Raw genomic sequence first — 8,470 nt, 5'->3', positions numbered from 1 at the left:
CTGTCTCCAAGCTATCACCAGACTGTTTATTCAGCCAGAACAACGCCCGCCTGCGAATCTGTCAAGCAAGAAAACCAGATGCCTTCCAAGCTCTGTGCGCAGCAAAGTGCTGGCAATCCATTTTCGGTGTCCTAGCTGTCACAACCACCTCCACACTCGGCCCGAAGGGATGCACCTCCCGCCTCCAGCGGTGGAAGGGTGCCAAGTCACCAAGCGCCACCCAGGCGCTTCCCATCAGTGGGTGCAGCGCGCCAATTCCGGGAGAGCGGGGCGCCACAGCCAGCCGCTATTGGTTCACATTGACGTCAGTCTGCCGTGAGCAACTGAAAGTATAGACAGACCCAAATGGCAAAACGAGAGGCTCGCTCCCTTCGGCATCTGTGATTGGTTTCAGTGGAAGATGGGCGCGCCACCTTGTCGAGCACTGATTGGGCAGAGCTGCTGTCAATCAACGGGAACTGATTTTCCCCTCTCCATCTGGCCGACTACGGTTGAGAAATTCTCCACAATCTTCCAGAGACGAGGTTGTGGCTGCGGATTGCTTTCTTCAGAGATCGAAGTCAAGGCAATCTCATTTACCAACCGAGAGCCCTTCCTCTCTTTCCGTTAGCTAATTAAAATATTTCCAGAAACAGCCATCACAAGGTAAGAGCCTAGACTACGATTCATTTTTTCTCGGCCTTTCTAAGGATATTTATTGGAGGCAATGGAGAATCAAGGGAGGAGGATTCCGAGAAAGCGGAGAGAGAAATAAATGTCTGCAGCTTCCTCTTTAGAAGCCACTGCACACCCCAGCTCTCTGCAAAACCTGTGCAGCGCTCTCTGCTCTCTTTCCATTTCAAGATCCAGAGCAGCTTCTCGAGGCCCACCCGGGCTGCTTCTACCATGGCATAGTTTGGCCTTGAACTTGACCCCGAGCTGCAAGTCTGGCTGGCGAAGCACGGGCAGGTGGGGTGGCTGGGGAGGTCGGAGGCAGGGACGAGGAAGCCAGGAGGGTGGGCGCCCTAGTTTCCTCCTAGGGAGGCCCCATGGGCGCCCTCTCCAAATTCGGGGAGACTAGGATGCTGTAGGCATCCATACCTCCCCGCCACAGGGGTGGCGGCAGACGTGGCCAGTATCTGTACACCTGGGAATAGGGAGTAGGGAGGCTGGGGGCAGGGACCCAACGACCTGCGGGGCTGCCAGCATGCCACACGAAGGTGTTGTCCTGCCTTGTGGTTACTGAACTGAGCACAGGCATCCGGAATGGCGAGCTTTCTAGGAGAGATCAGTGGACCGAGGATGCAGACCGGCGCAGTTAGCTTTGGGTCACAGGCCTTGGGTTTTGCTTTGTGAGCCCAGCACTGGGTCTGAAGTCCTTTCTTCGCAGCTGCTGTTGCGATGAGAGAATTCACAGATGGCATAATTGAGATTCCCAAGTGGAAACAGCCAGGGAATTGGGGGGGGGGGGGTCACTAAGAGCTCTCTAGCCATTCTGAGCTTCTAACTGGACATGATCAGCTAGGGTCTGGTGGGTTCTTTACAATCTTTCCCCGGGGCAGGCAGAAGAAAGGAGGTTTTTATGGCAAATCATAAAGATACTGAAAAATAGCAACGAGACAAGTGGCAGGATGCCCACAATCCTACCTACTCAGGAGGCTGGGATGTGAATGAAGTTCGTGATTCGAAGCCAGCCCAGCCAGAAAAGGCCTGAAGGGTAAAAAGCTGGAAGTGGAGGTGTGGCTCAAGTGGTAGAGCACCAGCTTTGAGTGAAAAAAGCTAAGGCATAGGGCCGAGGCCCTGAGTTCAAGTCCCAGCACACGCACACACACGCGCATACACACACACACACACACACACACACACACACACACACACCATAGCAAAGGCTCGAAGTGTTCTGACTACACTCTCATAGTAGGAAGAAGAAAGGCGATATCTATTGAAGACTGGGGACATTGGAAACAAATGCTCCAGTGTCATAAATTAAGAAAATGTCTCAGTTCCGATCTAAGAATTGTGAGTTCTTGCAAATATTTTCTTGGAATCTTAGATCACCCAGGCACCTCCTTTCACCAGAATATAAGGTAAAAGGAAAGGAGATGTAGATGATGTTGCATAGACTATAAAAGAAAATTCTTACCCAGGCACCTGTGGTTCAAGCCTGTAATCCTAGCTACTCAGGAGGCTGAGATCTGAGGCTCACAGTTCAAAGGCAGCCAGGCAGGAAAGTCTTTGAGACTCTTATCTCCAATTAATCACCGAAACAGCCAGAAATGGAGCTGTAGCTCTAGTGGTAGAATGCTAGCCTTGAATGAAACTCTCAAGGACAGCACTGAGGCCCTGAGTTCAAGCCCCAGGACCAGCCAAAAGTAAAAAATTTTTAAAAGAATAAAAAGGAAATCCTTTGTTGAGATAGAATCTAGATAATGGAGTCCAGATTCAGTTTCCTGAGTTGGAATTATTGATGTGTGGCCTCTTCTGAATTCATAGATCAAACATATGATTATATCAAGTTTGTTATTTTATTTTTTTCTTAAGTAGATTTATACATTTCTTTCTTTTTGCTGGGAACTGATAAGGATTAGGGTCCAAATTTGCTGAAATACATTTCAAAAGTTTGTATACTATTTTAGGCTTTATTTCCTTACGGTTGACAAAGAAATGTTTGGTTAAAGCATATTACATATTTGGTTAAGGTATGTTTCTTTTAAGCAAATTGTAAGTAACCTTGTGTTTCTATTATAGAAAGACATCTGAGTGTCACTTAATACCATAAAAAATAGTCATTTAAAATATATTACAAGGAGAATATAAACCGTATCATTAATGCTAATCTTTATAATTCCTGCTTAGTTTTGCTGTGTGCTTACTGTAATAATAGCAAAGTGCCCTCTGGCTTTTTTTTTTTTTCAAAATTCAAAAGCAGTTTTAACTCAAAATTCCCAGTGCTAAATCCTGCCAGGGATTATGCTCTCATAGTCACACATTGAGGGAATATACAACTGCAGTGCAAGGAAATAATAAAATTGACATAGCAATTTTGTATCTATATTTGTAGCTGTTTTCTTTTTTTTTTTTAACCACCATTCCCTTGTATTTTTGAATTAAGTGGGTACTTCAAAAGTTTACCCTAAGTTCTGGTTGCAAGTGATTTATGCCGATACTGCTACCTTCTTGGGAATCCTAGCCTCTTGAAGGCTTGAGAACAGGAGGATCTTAGTTTTAGGTCAGCCCATGCATAAACTCAAGTCCTCATCTCAGTCAATACCTGGATGAGGTAGTATATGCTTGTCATCCTAGCTACATGAGACATATAACTGGTGGATGTAAGTTCAGGGTGGCCAAGGAATTCCCAGGAGACCCTCTTTAAAAACTAAGAAAACAAGCAGGGCGCTGGTGGCTCAGGCCTGTAATCCTAGCTATACCAGAGGCTGAAATCTGAGGATCACGTTTCAAAGCCAGCCCAGACAGGGAACTCCATGAGACTCTGATCTCCAATAAACCACTCAGAAAAACAGAAATGGCACTGTGGCTCAAGTGGTAGAGCGCTAACCTTGAGTTTAAGAGCTGAGGGACAGCGCCCAGGCCCAGAGTTCAAGTCCCACAACTGACAAAAAACAAACAAACAAAAAGGTATATGGGCGTGGCTCAAGTGGTAAATAGCCCTTCTAGCAAGTGCAAACCCTGGGTTCAACTACTTGTACTAAGAGATTGTATATTTTTCCACTTTTGTTTATGACTATCAATGTACTTTAGATTTATCATATGAATCAGTCTATGTGAAATCGGTAGAATTCTACTCTAGTTATTTTTCTTTATTGTCTTAAAAGTTTATTTTGAGCCAGCTGCTGATGGCTCAGGTCTATAATCCTAGCTACTCAGTAGCCTGAGATCTGAGGATTCAGAGGATTGCAGTTTGAAGCCACATGGCCATAAAGTGTGTGAGAATCTTATCTGCAGGTAACCACTACCTCACCCCCCCCCACCCAAAAAAGAAAAATAAAGGAGCCAAAAGTAGAGCTGTGGCTCAAGTGGTCAACTGCCAGCCTTGAGCTGAAGAGGTGAGGGACAGCAGCCAGGCCTGAATTCAAGTCCTAGCACGCATGCACGCACGCGCGTGCACGCATACACACACACACACACACATACACACACACACACATTTATTTTTTACTAGTAGCATATAAGTATGGTTTGTGTTTATACTTTCCACTCATTTAACCTTTTGTTTTCTTTTTTCTTTTTCTTTTTTTTTTTGCATTATTTGGAGTTTGAACTCAGGGCTTTATGCTTGCTAGGCAAGCATTCTACTGTTTGTTCCATGCCCTCAGCCCTTTTTGATTTTGTTATTTTTGAAATAGGGTCTCACATTTATACCTGAGCTAGCCTGAATCACAGTCCTCCTGATTAAGATTCCCAAATAGCTGGGATGACAAGTGTGAATCACCACACCCAGCTTTTATTGGTTGAGACGGACTCTCTGGCACTTTTTGCCTCAGATGCCTTCCCTGTCTGTGCGTCCTAAGTAGCAAGGATTATAGGCATACGCTACCATGCTTGGCTCATACACTTAGCTTTTACTGACATATTTTTGTGTTTTCGGAGGACTGAAGGATGACTTGACTTCCCAACTTTGAATATGTTTTACAACAGTTTATAAAAATAAACTAGCCTTAATTTCTTGCTGAAAGAGTGAAGTAATTCTCCCCTGTCTACTCAAAAGGCTGTGGAGTAACTGTGCTGCCTAGTTGGCAGAATGATAAACTAGTCCCAACTCATATTTGCTGAGCTGGCACTAAAAGAGAATTCTGAAGTGTCTGCTTTTTCTCTACCTATTGATTTACAGAGATCAACATATTTGCTGAACTGACAATAAAAGAGAATTCTGAGGTGTTTGCCAATTTGTTCTCCACCTATTTCTGTTACAGAGATTATTAATAGCTTTTATCATGTTTTAAAGGTTTGTGTTGGTTTCACATCTCAAAATCTATTGCCATTGGAAATGATCTGTCCAACTTGGGGGGGAGGGGTGAAAGGGGGAGGGGAAGTAGGAGAAAAATGAGGGAAGGGGTAACATGTTTGACAAGAAATGTACTTATTACCTTAGTTACCCCTCTATACATCACCTTGACAAAAAAACAACCTATTGCCCTAGCCTGCTATTCAGTGCATAGTCTTTACCATGTTGTGATGTCTCTTGCTATTATAAGCTATGGTGGGAATTCTTGATGTACAGGGAAATTGTTTTTGTTTTTGTTGTCTGTTTTTCATTTCTGGTGTTGGTTTTGGTTCTATTGTTATATTTATTCTTTGTATTGATATGTGTGTATGTGCCAGCTGAATATTGAACTCAGGGCCTTCTGCATATTAAGTACAGGTAATCGACCTCTGAGCTCCAGTTTCAGCCTATGTACATATTTAACATTTTTATTTAGCTTAGGAACACAAGTTGCTTTTGAATGATTCCCTCAGGAATCTGGAAGAAATTAGTATGATTTAGTTTATTTATTTACATTTATCTATTTTCTATACTAGGGATTGAACTCAGGGCCTAGCTTTTATTTGTTAGGCACACTCTCAGCTCCCTGGCTTCTTAGTATGTTTTAGATAGGACTTTATGATTGTGATCATGATTGCCTCAGATTACCATCTGCCTACCCTCACCTTCCAAGTCACTGTGATAGATTGCAAGCATATACCAGTCCTCAGCTTGATGGGGTTTTTTTTGTTATTGTTTGTTGGCTGTGTGTGTGTGTGTGTGTGTCTGCGCGCGCGTGTGTGCCAATTCTGGGCCTTGAACTCAGGGCCTGGGAGCTGTAACTGATCTTTTCTGCTCAAGGCCAGTTCTCTACTACTTGAGCCACAGCTCCACTTCTGACTTTTTGGAGGTTTATTAGAGATTAGAGCCTCACAGACTTTCCTGCCTGAGACAGCTTTGAACCTCCATCCTCAGATCTTAGCCTCCCAAGTAGCTAGGATTGCAAGCTTGAGAAAGACCTAGCTCCCAGTTTGTTTTTGAGGAAGGATCTCACTAAGTTTTTCTCAGGATGCCCTTGCACTGGGGGGAATTCTCCTGCCTCTACCTCCTGGGTAGCTGGGATTCCAATGTTCATCATCATACCTGCTCCAGTATGGTTTAGTTTTGCAATAAACTTACCTTAGTCATGAATTTATTTGCTTTTTTATTTTGTTGGTTGTGGGGCTTGAACTCTGGACCTGGGCACTGTCCCTATGCTCAAGGCTAATGCTGTATTACTTTGAGCCATATTGCCATTTCCGATTTTCTGATGGCTAATTGGAGATAAGAGTCTCAAGAACTGTCATGACTGGGCTGGCTTCAAACCGCAATCCTCAGATCTCAGCCTCCTGAGTAGCCTGGATTACAGGCATGAGCCACCAGTGCCCAGCTAGTCATGAATTTATTATGTGCTGTTTTGATCAAGTAGTCTTTTTTTCTTAAACAAAAGAAATTTTGGAAAACAAAAATGGTAAATTCTTGAGCAGAACTTACACAATTGCTATGGACAAGCTGCCAGCCCTACCCCATCAACTGTTATGTATAAATAGTTGCATGATCTGCCAAGTTGTATGATCTGCTTGTCCCAAACATTGCTGAAATGCAGCCTGTCTGCCAACAAGCAAACAATGCCCCAAGCAAGGTAAGAGTGAATGTACTTGACACACTTGATGAAGTGAACGTTGTAGATTTGTGGAGAGTTAACACATCTTTAGTAGAAGTTGGGTAGTGTTGCAGGAAAAATTACTCAAACACCTTTAGTACAACACTGGAGCAGATATGCACTGAAACCAAGAGTCCACTACATTGCCAATGGAACCTACTTCTGTGATGATGACCTAGTGTGTATGTAGTATTCATAAGCCTACTGTGCATCTCATTCAGATTTAATCTCTGTTCAATAATGTGTTTTCAAGTAAATATGTTCTACTAACTTTATAAGGTGATTGTGCAGATAATATATAAGGCAAGAGACTAGTTGATGATTTGTGTTAGTCTATACAAGCTCAAAGAACCTGTCCACATTTATTTTCCTATTTTAAAATAATATTTGAACTGTCTATTCTCTGCTGAGAATGTCAATGCATTTGATCATTTATTTCATTTTTCAAAGGGTAAAGGGGCAAGAGGGAGAGAGAAAGAGCAAGAATATTTTAGAGGAGGTGCAGAAAAGTTTAATATTTGCTTGTAATTCTGTAACTATTCTTTTTTTCCTTCTTTATTTAAAATTCTATAACTATTCCTTAAAGGTTCATAACTGCCAAGTAGTCCATTGGGCATTAATCTTTTCAGACTGAAGTGAGAAGAATAGTACTTTGTTCATTCCTGTGTTTCCTTTCCTGCTTCTTTTGCTCAAGTCTAGCAATCTACCACTGAGCCACAGTGCCACTTCCAGCTTTTTCGGTTTATGGGGGACTGATGAATCGAACCCAGGGCTTCATGCATGCTAGGCAAGCACTCTATTACGAAGCCACATTCCCAGCCCAGTTCCTGTATTTTATTTTTTTGTGTGTTTTTTTTTAATTGTAAAAATCATATACAGAGGGGTTACAGTTAATGGGTATGGTAATGAGTATTTTCCTATCAAGCATTGTTACCTCCTCCTTTGTTTTTCCCCTACTATTCCTTCCTACCTCCCCAAGTCCCCCTTCCCCTTACCAAGTTGTAAAGTTCGTTTTCAACACAGTGTCTTGTACATCTCATTGTTACAATGAGTCTGTATCCTTGTTTCAGCATTTTGTTATTTCCCTTCCCCTCCCCAAATTAGAAAAATGTATATAAAAGCTGCAAGGCACCAGCATAAAATACAATGAAAACAGGTGTTATACCATGGGGGGAGAACATACAAGAGAAACAAAAAAAAAATCACATAGTACATTTTAGATATGTTAAAAAGAACAGCAAGAAAGAAAAAACAAGACAAAAATTCCTGTGTTCTCTAACAAACACATTTATGTAAAATTGTTTCTTTTTTCCATACAGTAGAAAGCCTTGGGAATTATCAATACCAATAGTTACTATTGCTGTTTCTTGCTAGATTGTATTATAGTTTGAAATTCCTTCAGAAGTATTACTTGCATTTGACATACTGTTATGTTTGCTGAATAAAACCTGACCTTTGTATTAGTCTGTTTTCTGTGATTGTAACAAAGTATGTGAATCTGTCCAACTTCTAAAAAAGAAGTCCGGTTTAGCTCCTATCAGTTCAAAAGTAAGGTGTAGGCCTTGGTGTGGACCCCATGATAGATGGTGTGGATGCAAGAGTTCATATGGCCAGGCAGGAAGCCAGAGACTAGGTTTTTGTGGTTTTGTTTTTGTTTATTGTTTTTGTTTTTGGGTCCGGTCGTGGGGCCTGAACTCTGGCCTGGAGGCTGTCCCTCAGCTCTTCAGCTCAAGGCTAGCTCTCTGCCACTTGAGCCACAGCGCCACTTCCGGCTTTTTTCTTTTTGCTTATGTGGTGCTGAGGAATCG

At 42.5% G+C, this 8,470-nt stretch overlaps 1 protein-coding gene across 1 annotated transcript in view; it reads left to right on the top strand.

Annotated features, from left to right (window-relative positions):
* Nucleotides 1-487: 487 nt before the first annotated feature.
* Ppm1k (protein phosphatase, Mg2+/Mn2+ dependent, 1K) overlaps nucleotides 488-8,470 on the top strand; it is a 27,030-nt gene continuing 19,047 nt past the window's right edge. The window contains exon 1 of the mRNA XM_013029826.1: nucleotides 488-645. The gene's annotated coding sequence lies outside the window, so the exon portion shown is untranslated. The remainder of the gene's footprint in view (nucleotides 646-8,470) is intronic.

Source organism: Dipodomys ordii, unplaced genomic scaffold, assembly GCF_000151885.1.
Source record: "Dipodomys ordii isolate 6190 unplaced genomic scaffold, Dord_2.0 Scaffold123, whole genome shotgun sequence".
NCBI lineage: Eukaryota > Metazoa > Chordata > Mammalia > Rodentia > Heteromyidae > Dipodomys > Dipodomys ordii.
The sequence above is the reverse complement of the archived record's forward strand: the minus strand, read 5'-3'. Positions and strand labels throughout refer to the sequence as shown.